Source organism: Micropterus salmoides, unplaced genomic scaffold (genome assembly GCF_014851395.1).
Source record: "Micropterus salmoides isolate LMB-PRFRI ecotype aquatic unplaced genomic scaffold, ASM1485139v1 Ms_hic_scaffold_9, whole genome shotgun sequence".
In the NCBI taxonomy this organism is placed as follows: domain Eukaryota; kingdom Metazoa; phylum Chordata; class Actinopteri; order Centrarchiformes; family Centrarchidae; genus Micropterus; species Micropterus salmoides.
Window position 1 is genome coordinate 6376557 of NW_024044681.1, and position 9855 is coordinate 6386411.

Consider the following 9855-nt stretch of genomic DNA (forward strand, 5'->3'; position numbering starts at 1 on the left):
AAGATGACCCCTTGAGACACAGCCCCTCCTCATTTGCATAATGAGGCAGAAATGCATACAAAAATTTAAGACAGGCAGAAATAAATACCATGGGTGAAAATAAATAAGGTAAATAAATACAAAGGAAGAATAAAACAGACAAAAATATTAAAACACACACATAAATAAATACATTAAAAAAATTAGTAATAAATAAAGTTGAATAAACAAATAAGGTAATTATAACAAAGGTGAATAAGTAAAGGCACTAATTAAAATATATACATTTATGTCTCCTTGTATAATTTAATTACTACCTACATTTATTTATTTACTTAATTTTTTGTGTATTTAATTGGATGCTTATTTATTTATTGAGCATTTATTTATTTCTGTATTTATTTCTGACTGTGTCAGGATCGGTCCTCCATAGCGGGGTGGGAGAGTTATCAAGCACGTAAAGTTTGGTTCAGATGTGAGCATGTACACTGAAGTTACAACAACTTCCTGTGTCATGGCGAAGACTTGATCTCTGACGCCACGCCACGGACACACCCATTGACGAAAACTCGCAAATAGCACAACTTTTCATCTTCAATGCCTTTAGAAGGCACAGCACAAATTTGAAGTCGGTCGGACTAAATCCCTAGGAGGAGTTCGTTAAAGTACGAAGTGTGTAAATCATCCAAAATTTGACGTAAAATTCAAAATGGCCGACTTCCTGTTGGTTTTAGGGCATCGCTCCAAGAGGCTTTTTTGTGCGTCTGGACAAGATACACGTACCACAGAAAATTCGTGCACGTAGGTAAAACGTGCGGCGGGGGCTGCTTCGTTAAAAGTCACTTCCTGTTGCCAGCAGGTGGCGCTATGACTGTCTGTGAATGTCAGCATGTACATGTGTTCAGGGCGGGACTCTCATCCTACATGTACAGTTTGGTCCAGATGTGAGCATGTACACTGAAGTTACGACAACTTCCGTGTCATGGCGAAGAGCTGATCTTTGACGCCACGCCACGGACACGCCCATTGACGAAAACTTGCAAATAGCACAACTTTTCATCTTCAATGCCTTTAGAAGGCACAGCACAAATTTGAGGTCGGTCGGACTAAATCCCTAGGAGGAGTTCGTTAAAGTACGAAGTGTGTAAATCATCCAAAATTTGACGTAAAATTCAAAATGGCCGACTTCCTGTTGATTTTAGGCTATGGCTCCAAGAGGCTTTTTTGTGCGTCTGGACAAGATACACGTACCACAGAAAATTCGTGCACGTAGGTGAAACGTGCGGCGGGGGCTGCTTCGTTAAAAGTCACTTCCTGTTGCCAGCAGGTGGCGCTATGACTGTGTGAATGTCAGCATGTACATGTGTTCAGGGCGGGACTCTCATCCTACATGTACAGTTTGGTCCAGATGTGAGCATGTACACTGAAGTTACGACAACTTCCGTGTCATGGCGAAGAGCTGATCTTTGACGCCACGCCACGGACACGCCCATTGACGAAAACTTGCAAATAGCACAACTTTTCATCTTCAATGCCTTTAGAAGGCACAGCACAAATTTGAGGTCGGTCGGACTAAATCCCTAGGAGGAGTTCGTTAAAGTACGAAGTGTGTAAATCATCCAAAATTTGACGTAAAATTCAAAATGGCCGACTTCCTGTTGATTTTAGGCTATGGCTCCAAGAGGCTTTTTTGTGCGTCTGGACAAGATACACGTACCACAGAAAATTCGTGCACGTAGGTGAAACGTGCGGCGGGGGCTGCTTCGTTAAAGTCACTTCTGTTGCCAGCAGGTGGCGCTATGACTGTGGGTGAATGTCAGCATGTACATGTGTTCAGGGCGGGACTCTCATCCTACATGTACAGTTTGGTCCAGATGTGAGCATGTACACTGAAGTTACGACAACTTCCGTGTCATGGCGAAGAGCTGATCTTTGACGCCACGCCACGGACACGCCCATTGACGAAAACTTGCAAATAGCACAACTTTTCATCTTCAATGCCTTTAGAAGGCACAGCACAAATTTGAGGTCGGTCGGACTAAATCCCTAGGAGGAGTTCGTTAAAGTACGAAGTGTGTAAATCATCCAAAATTTGACGTAAAATTCAAAATGGCCGACTTCCTGTTGATTTTAGGCTATGGCTCCAAGAGGCTTTTTTGTGCGTCTGGACAAGATACACGTACCACAGAAAATTCGTGCACGTAGGTGAAACGTGCGGCGGGGGCTGCTTCGTTAAAGGTCACTTTCTGTTGCCAGCAGGTGGCGCTATGACTGTGGGTGAATGTCGGCATGTACATGTGTTCAGGGCGGGACTCTCATCCTACATGTACAGTTTGGTCCAGATGTGAGCATGTACACTGAAGTTACAACAACTTCCTGTTTCATTGCGAATCATCGACGCCACGGACACGCCCATTGACGAAAACGCGCAAATAGCACAACTTTTCATCGTCAATGCCTTTAGAAGGCACAGCAGAAATTTGACGTCGATCCGACTAAATCCCTAGGAGGAGTTCGTTAAAGTACGAAGTGTGTAAATCATCCAAAAATGGCCATAAAATTCAAAATGGCCGACTTCCTGTTGACTTTAGGCTATGGGTTCTTGAGGCTTTTTTGTGCGTCTTGATACGATACATGTCCCCAGAAAATTTCGTACATGTAGGTTGAACGTGAACGAGGGGCTAATCATTTCCAATTTTCAGGTGGCGCTAGCGAGTCATTTTGCCACGCCCATGTGCGAAACTTGTAGAATACGAAATTTTTCACCGGTTCTGACATGTTTGCAAATTTTGGTGAGTTTTCGAGAATGTTTAGGCCATGTCAGTTGAGCCTACTTTGCAGAAAAAAAAAAAAAATAATCCGAGCAGATTCAATAGGGACCTCGCACGGTCGTGCTCGGGCCCTAATTAAAGCTGCAAGCAGCGTTGGGCGGGCCCTCGCACTAGTAGCGCGTCCGCGCGTGAGCCGGCCGAGTTGCATATTCTGGAGCTCTGCCGGTGCGGCTGTGAATTTCCTACGCGGTTATGACGCCGCATGAATGTGCTATATGTCACTTCCTGTGTCCCCTATGTGGAGCTACATAGCACTTGCCGCTATGAATATAAATCGGTATTGACGTGTAGATGTCTGCGGGGTGGGAGAGTTATCAAGCACGTAAAGTTTGTTTCAGATGTGAGCATGTACACTGAACAATAATGTACCCAAACAATAAAATAAATTCCTTTATATTTCCCTGCCTTGTTGTTTATGTGTACATACAGAGGAAGAATGTGAGAACAGCACACATTTCATCGTTACTGTGTGTTAGAGCATGGGAGAACAGTGGATACTTTTAATACAGCCCACACCCCTAATACTGTGTAACTATAACAAGTAGAGAACAGAAGAAAAAGATGTTCTTTCTTTACAACTGTCTGCATAGCTTATTCATATTGTGTAATGAATGAAAATAAATAGGCCTACTAGGCTCCTCTCTACTTTGACATTTAAGATTAGCTTGTTTGATCCACCTTCATACACATGTGACATTACTGTACAACTTGAGAAAGGTGAGTTGTTTTCTGCTCCAGCCTGCCTAAAAGAAAAGCGTTTTTGGGATTAAATGGACTTTATTAGCTGCTGCAGTGCAGGATGAACTCAGAATAGACCCATTTCTCACCTTATTATTCTAAATCATGCAACGAAGAAGAAGAAATGCATAGAAATCCTGGGACAAAATCTGTCCACAAATACTGTACAGCATGTAGTCTGATGACAAGACTTGTGTTATAGCTGACTTGGGCAGTGAAATGTTTTTTTAATTCATGTGGTCATAGTTGTCCACAACTCAAATCAGAATATAAGAAGAAATGTTTTATACCACCTCAAGAAGGCTTCCTATCAGAAAGGTAGGAAGGTATTTCAAATGTACAACTGCAGTACTTAAATCTAAGTAAAGTAATTTCCCTGACATTTTTGTGTTACTTTACTTTTAATAGACCATGTAAGAGGTTTTATACTTCCTGTGAGTATAATCCAATCAATCTTATTTTCATACTGTATATCCGTTGTGTAATTTGATAAATTGTGTTGTATGTCGTGCTCGCATCTCAGAGAAGACTCTGACTGCAACATGCGTCTTTGTAAAGAGAGAAACGGACAGAAAAAGTCTCTAACTCTGCCTGTCAGCTCGCTCTGCTCCGTTAAAACTGAATTTACCATACAGAATTGAATACGAGTGCACTCCAGATTTAGCTGCAGCCAGCTGACCGTGTGCTTCTCCTATACCGCAGTTCTGTGTCCATGCATGCAGCAAACTGAAAGCACTGTCTGTCGGTGCGTCTACGTGAAAAGAGAAGGAAGACATTGCTGGTAGTATTGTCTTCAGAGTTGTTAAACACCTCAGCGCACTGAAGGAAGCCATCTGACTGTGTGAGGGGCAAGATCGTTGATGTCTGCAGGCAGAGTAGGAGCTCTCCTGTCTGACTGGTCCACCAATAGCAGAGAAGATGACCCCTTGAGACACAGCCCCTCCTCATTGCATAATGAGGCAGAAATGCATACAAAAATTTAAAAAGACAGGCAGAAATAAATACCATGGGTGAAAATAAATAAGGTAAATAAATACAAAGGAAGAATAAAACAGACAAAAATATTAAAACACACACATAAATAAATACATTAAAAAAATTAGTAATAAATAAAGTTGAATAAACAAATAAGGTAATTATAACAAAGGTGAATAAGTAAAGGCACTAATTAAAATATACATTTATGTCTCCTTGTATAATTTAATTACTACCTACATTTATTATTTACTTATTTTTTTGTGTATTAATTGGATGCTTATTTATTTATTGAGCATTTATTTATTTCTGTATTTATTTCTGACTGTGTCAGGGGTCCTCCATAGGGGGTGGGAGAGTTATCAAGCACGTAAAGTTTGGTTCAGATGTGAGCATGTACACTGAAGTTACAACAACTTCCTGTGTCATGGCGAAGACTTGATCTCTGACGCCACGCCACGGACACACCCATTGACGAAAACTCGCAAATAGCACAACTTTTCATCTTCAATGCCTTTAGAAGGCACAGCACAAATTTGAAGTCGGTCGGACTAAATCCTAGGAGGAGTTCGTTAAAGTACGAAGTGTGTAAATCATCCAAAATTTGACGTAAAATTCAAAATGGCCGACTTCCTGTTGATTTTAGGGCATCGCTCCGCTTTTTTGTGCGTCTGGACAAGATACACGTACCACAGAAAATTCGTGCACGTAGGTAAAACGTGCGGCGGGGGCTGCTTCGTTAAAAGTCACTTCCTGTTGCCAGCAGGTGGCGCTATGACTGTCTGTGAATGTCAGCATGTACATGTGTTCAGGGCGGGACTCTCATCCTACATGTACAGTTTGGTCCAGATGTGAGCATGTACACTGAAGTTACGACAACTTCCGTGTCATGGCGAAGAGTGATCTTTGACGCCACGCCACGGACACGCCCATTGACGAAAACTTGCAAATAGCACAACTTTTCATCTTCAATGCCTTTAGAAGGCACAGCACAAATTTGAGGTCGGTCGGACTAAATCCCTAGGAGGAGTTCGTTAAAGTACGAAGTGTGTAAATCATCCAAAATTTGACGTAAAATTCAAAATGGCCGACTTCCTGTTGATTTTAGGGCATCGCTCCAAGAGGCTTTTTTGTGCGTCTGGACAAGATACACGTACCACAGAAAATTCGTGCACGTAGGTAAACGTGCGGCGGGGGCTGCTTCGTTAAAAGTCACTTCCTGTTGCCAGCAGGTGGCGCTATGACTGTCTGTGAATGTCAGCATGTACATGTGTTCAGGGCGGGACTCTCATCCTACATGTACAGTTTGGTCCAGATGTGAGCATGTACACTGAAGTTACGACAACTTCCGTGTCATGGCGAAGAGCTGATCTTTGACGCCACGCCACGGACACGCCCATTGACGAAAACTTGCAAATAGCACAACTTTTCATCTTCAATGCCTTTAGAAGGCACAGCACAAATTTGAGGTCGGTCGGACTAAATCCCTAGGAGGAGTTCGTTAAAGTACGAAGTGTGTAAATCATCCAAAATTTGACGTAAAATTCAAAATGGCCGACTTCCTGTTGATTTAGGCTATGGCTCCAAGAGGCTTTTTTGTGCTCTGGACAAGATACACGTACCACAGAAAATTCGTGCACGTAGGTGAAACGTGCGGCGGGGGCTGCTTCGTTAAAGGTCACTTTCTGCCAGCAGGTGGCGCTATGACTGGGGTGAATGTCGGCATGTACATGGTTCAGGGCGGGACTCTCATCCTAGATGTACAGTTTGGTCCAGATGTGAGCATGTACACTGAAGTTACAACAACTTCCTGTTTCATAGCGAATCATCGACGCCACGGACACGCCCATTGACGAAAACTCGCAAATAGCACAACTTTCATCGTCAATGCCTTTAGAAGGCACAGCAGAAATTTGACGATCCGACTAAATCCCTAGGAGGAGTTCGTTAAAGTACGAAGTGTGTAAATCATCCAAAAATGGTAAAATTCAAAATGGCCGACTTCCTGTTGACTTTAGGCTATGGGTTCTTGAGGCTTTTTGTGCGTCTTGACATGATACATGTCCCCAGAAAATTTCGTAGATGTAGGTTGAACGTGAACGAGGGGCTAATTTTTCCAATTTTCTAGGTGGCGCTAGCGAGTCATTTTGCAACGCCCATGTGCGAAACTTGTAGAATACGAAATTTTTCACCGGTTCTGACATGTTTGCAAATTTTGGTGAGTTTTCGAGTATGTTTAGGCCATGTCATTTGGGCCTACTTTGCAGAAAAAAAAAAAAAATAAAAAAATTAAAGCTGCAAGCAGCGTTGGCGGGCCCTCGCACTTGTAGCGCGCTGCGCGTGACGGCCGAGTTGCATATTCTGGAGCTCTGCCGGTGCGGCTGTGAATTTCCTACGCGGTTCCGACGCCGCATGAAGGTGCTATATGTCACTTCCTGTGCCCTATGTGGAGCTACATAGCACTTGCCGCTATGAATATAAATCGGTATTGACGTGTAGATGTCGGGGTGGGAGAGTTATCAAGCACGTAAGTTTGTTTCAGATGTGAGCATGTAACTGAACAATAATGTACCCAAACAAAATAAATTCCTTTTATATTTCCCTGCCTTGTTGTTTATGTGTACATACAGAGGAAGAATGTGAGAACAGCACACATTTCATCGTTACTGTGTGTTAGAGCATGTGAGAACAGTGGATACTTTTAATACAGCCCACACCCCTAATACTGTGTAACTATAACAAGTAGAGAACAGAAGAAAAAGATGTTCTTTCTTTACAACTGTCTGCATAGCTTATTCATATTGTGTAATGAATGAAAATAAATAGGCCTACTAGGCTCCTCTCTACTTTGACATTTAAGATTAGCTTGTTTGATCCACCTTCATACACATGTGACATTACTGTACAACTTGAGAAAGGTGAGTTGTTTTCTGCTCCAGCCTGCCTAAAAGAAAAGCGTTTTGGGGATTAAATGGACTTTATTAGCTGCTGCAGTGCAGGATGAACTCAGAACAGACCCATTTCTCACCTTATTATTCTAAATCATGCAACGAAGAAGAAAATGCATAAGAAATCCTGGGACAAAATCTGCCACAGCATGTAGTCTGATGAACAAGACTTGTGTATAGCTGACTTGGGCAGTGAAATGTTTAATTTTTTTAATTCATGTGGTCATAGTGTCCAACTCAAATCAGAATATAAGAAGAAATGTTTTATACCACCTCAAGAAGGCTTCCTATCAGAAAGTTAGGAAGGTATTTCAAATGTACAACTGCAGTACTTAATTCTAAGTAAAGTAATTTCCCTGACATTACAGGTTAGCATGTAACAGGTTTTTATACTTCCTGTGAGAGTATAATCCAATCATCTTATTTTCATACTGTATATCCGTTGTGTAATTGATAAATTGTGTTGTATGTGCTCGCATCGGGTTGCATCATTGCTCTTCAGAGAAGACTCGACTGCAACAGCGTCTTTGTAAAGAGAGAAACGGACAGAAAAAGTCTCTAACTCTGCCTGTCAGCTCGCTCTGCTCCGTTAAAACTGAATTTACCATACAGAATTGAATACGAGTGCACTCCAGATTTAGCTGCAGCCAGCTGACCGTGTGCTTCTCCTATACCGCAGTTCTGTGTCCATGCATGCAGCAAACTGAAAGCACTGTCTGTCGGAGCGTCTACGTGAAAAGAGAAGGAAGACATTGCTGGTAGTGTCTTCAGAGTTGTTAAACACCTCAGCGCACTGAAGGAAGCCATCTGACTGTGTGAGGGGCAAGATCGTTGATGTCTGCGGCAGAGTAGGAGCTCTCCTGTCTGACTGGTCCACCAATAGCAGAGAAGATGACCCCTTGAGACACAGCCCCTCCTCATTTGCATAATGAGGCAGAAATGCATACAAAAATTTAAAAAGACAGGCAGAAATAAATACCATGGGTGAAAATAAATAAGGTAAATAAATACAAAGGAAGAATAAAACAGACAAAAATATTAAAACACAACATAATAAATACATTAAAAAAATTGTAATAAATAAAGTTGAATAAACAAATAAGGTAATTATAACAAAGGTGAATAAGTAAAGGCACTAATTAAAATATAACATTTATGTCTCCTTGTATAATTTAATTACTACCTACATTTATTTATTACTTTATTTTTTTGTGTATTTAATTGGATGCTTATTTATTTATTGAGCATTTATTTATTTCTGTATTTATTTCTGGCTGTGTCAGGATCGGTCCTCCATAAACGGGGTGGGAGAGTTATCAAGCACGTAAAGTTTGGTTAGTGTGAGCATGTACACTGAAGTTACAACACTTCCTGTGTCATGGCGAAGACTTGATCTCTGACGCCACGCCACGGACACACCCATTGACGAAAACTCGCAAATAGCAACTTTTCATCTTCAATGCCTTTAGAAGGCACAGCACAAATTTGAAGTCGGTCGGACTAAATCCCTAGGAGGAGTCGTTAAAGTACGAAGTGTGTAAATCATCCAAAATTTGACGTAAAATTCAAAATGGCCGACTTCCTGTTGATTTTAGGCATCGCTCCAAGAGGCTTTTTTGTGCGTCTGGACAATACACATACCACAGAAAATCGTGCACGTAGTGAAACGTGCGGCGGGGGCTGCTTCGTTAAAAGTCACTTCCTGTTGCCAGCAGGTGGCGCTATGACTGTGGGTGAATGTCAGCATGTACATGTGTTCAGGGCGGGACTCTCATCCTACATGTACAGTTTGGTGCAGATGTGAGCAGTACACTGAAGTTACACAACTTCCGTCATGGCGAAGAGTTGATTGACGCCACGCCACGGACACGCCCATTGACGAAAACTTGCAATAGCACAACTTTTCATCTTCAATGCCTTTAGAAGGCACAGCACAAATTTGAGGTCGGTCGGACTAAATCCCTAGAGGAGTTCGTTAAAGTACGAAGTGTGTAAAATCCAAAATTTGACGTAAAATTCAAAATGGCCGACTTCCTGTTGGGTTTAGGGCACGCCAAGAGCTTTTTTGCGTCTGGACAAGATACACGTACCACAGAAAATTCGTGCACGTAGGTGTAAACGTGCGGCGGGGGCTGCTTCGTTAAAAGTCACTTCCTGTTGCCAGCAGGTGGCGCTATGACTGTGGGTGAATGTCAGCATGTACATGTGTTCAGGCGGGACTCTCATCATACATGCTACAGTTTGGTCCAGATGTGACATGTACACTGAAGTTACGACAACTTCCGTGTCATGGCGAAGAGTGATCTTTGACGCCACGCCACGGACCGCCCATTGACGAAAACTTGCAAATAGCACAACTTTTCATCTCAATGCCTTTAGAAGGC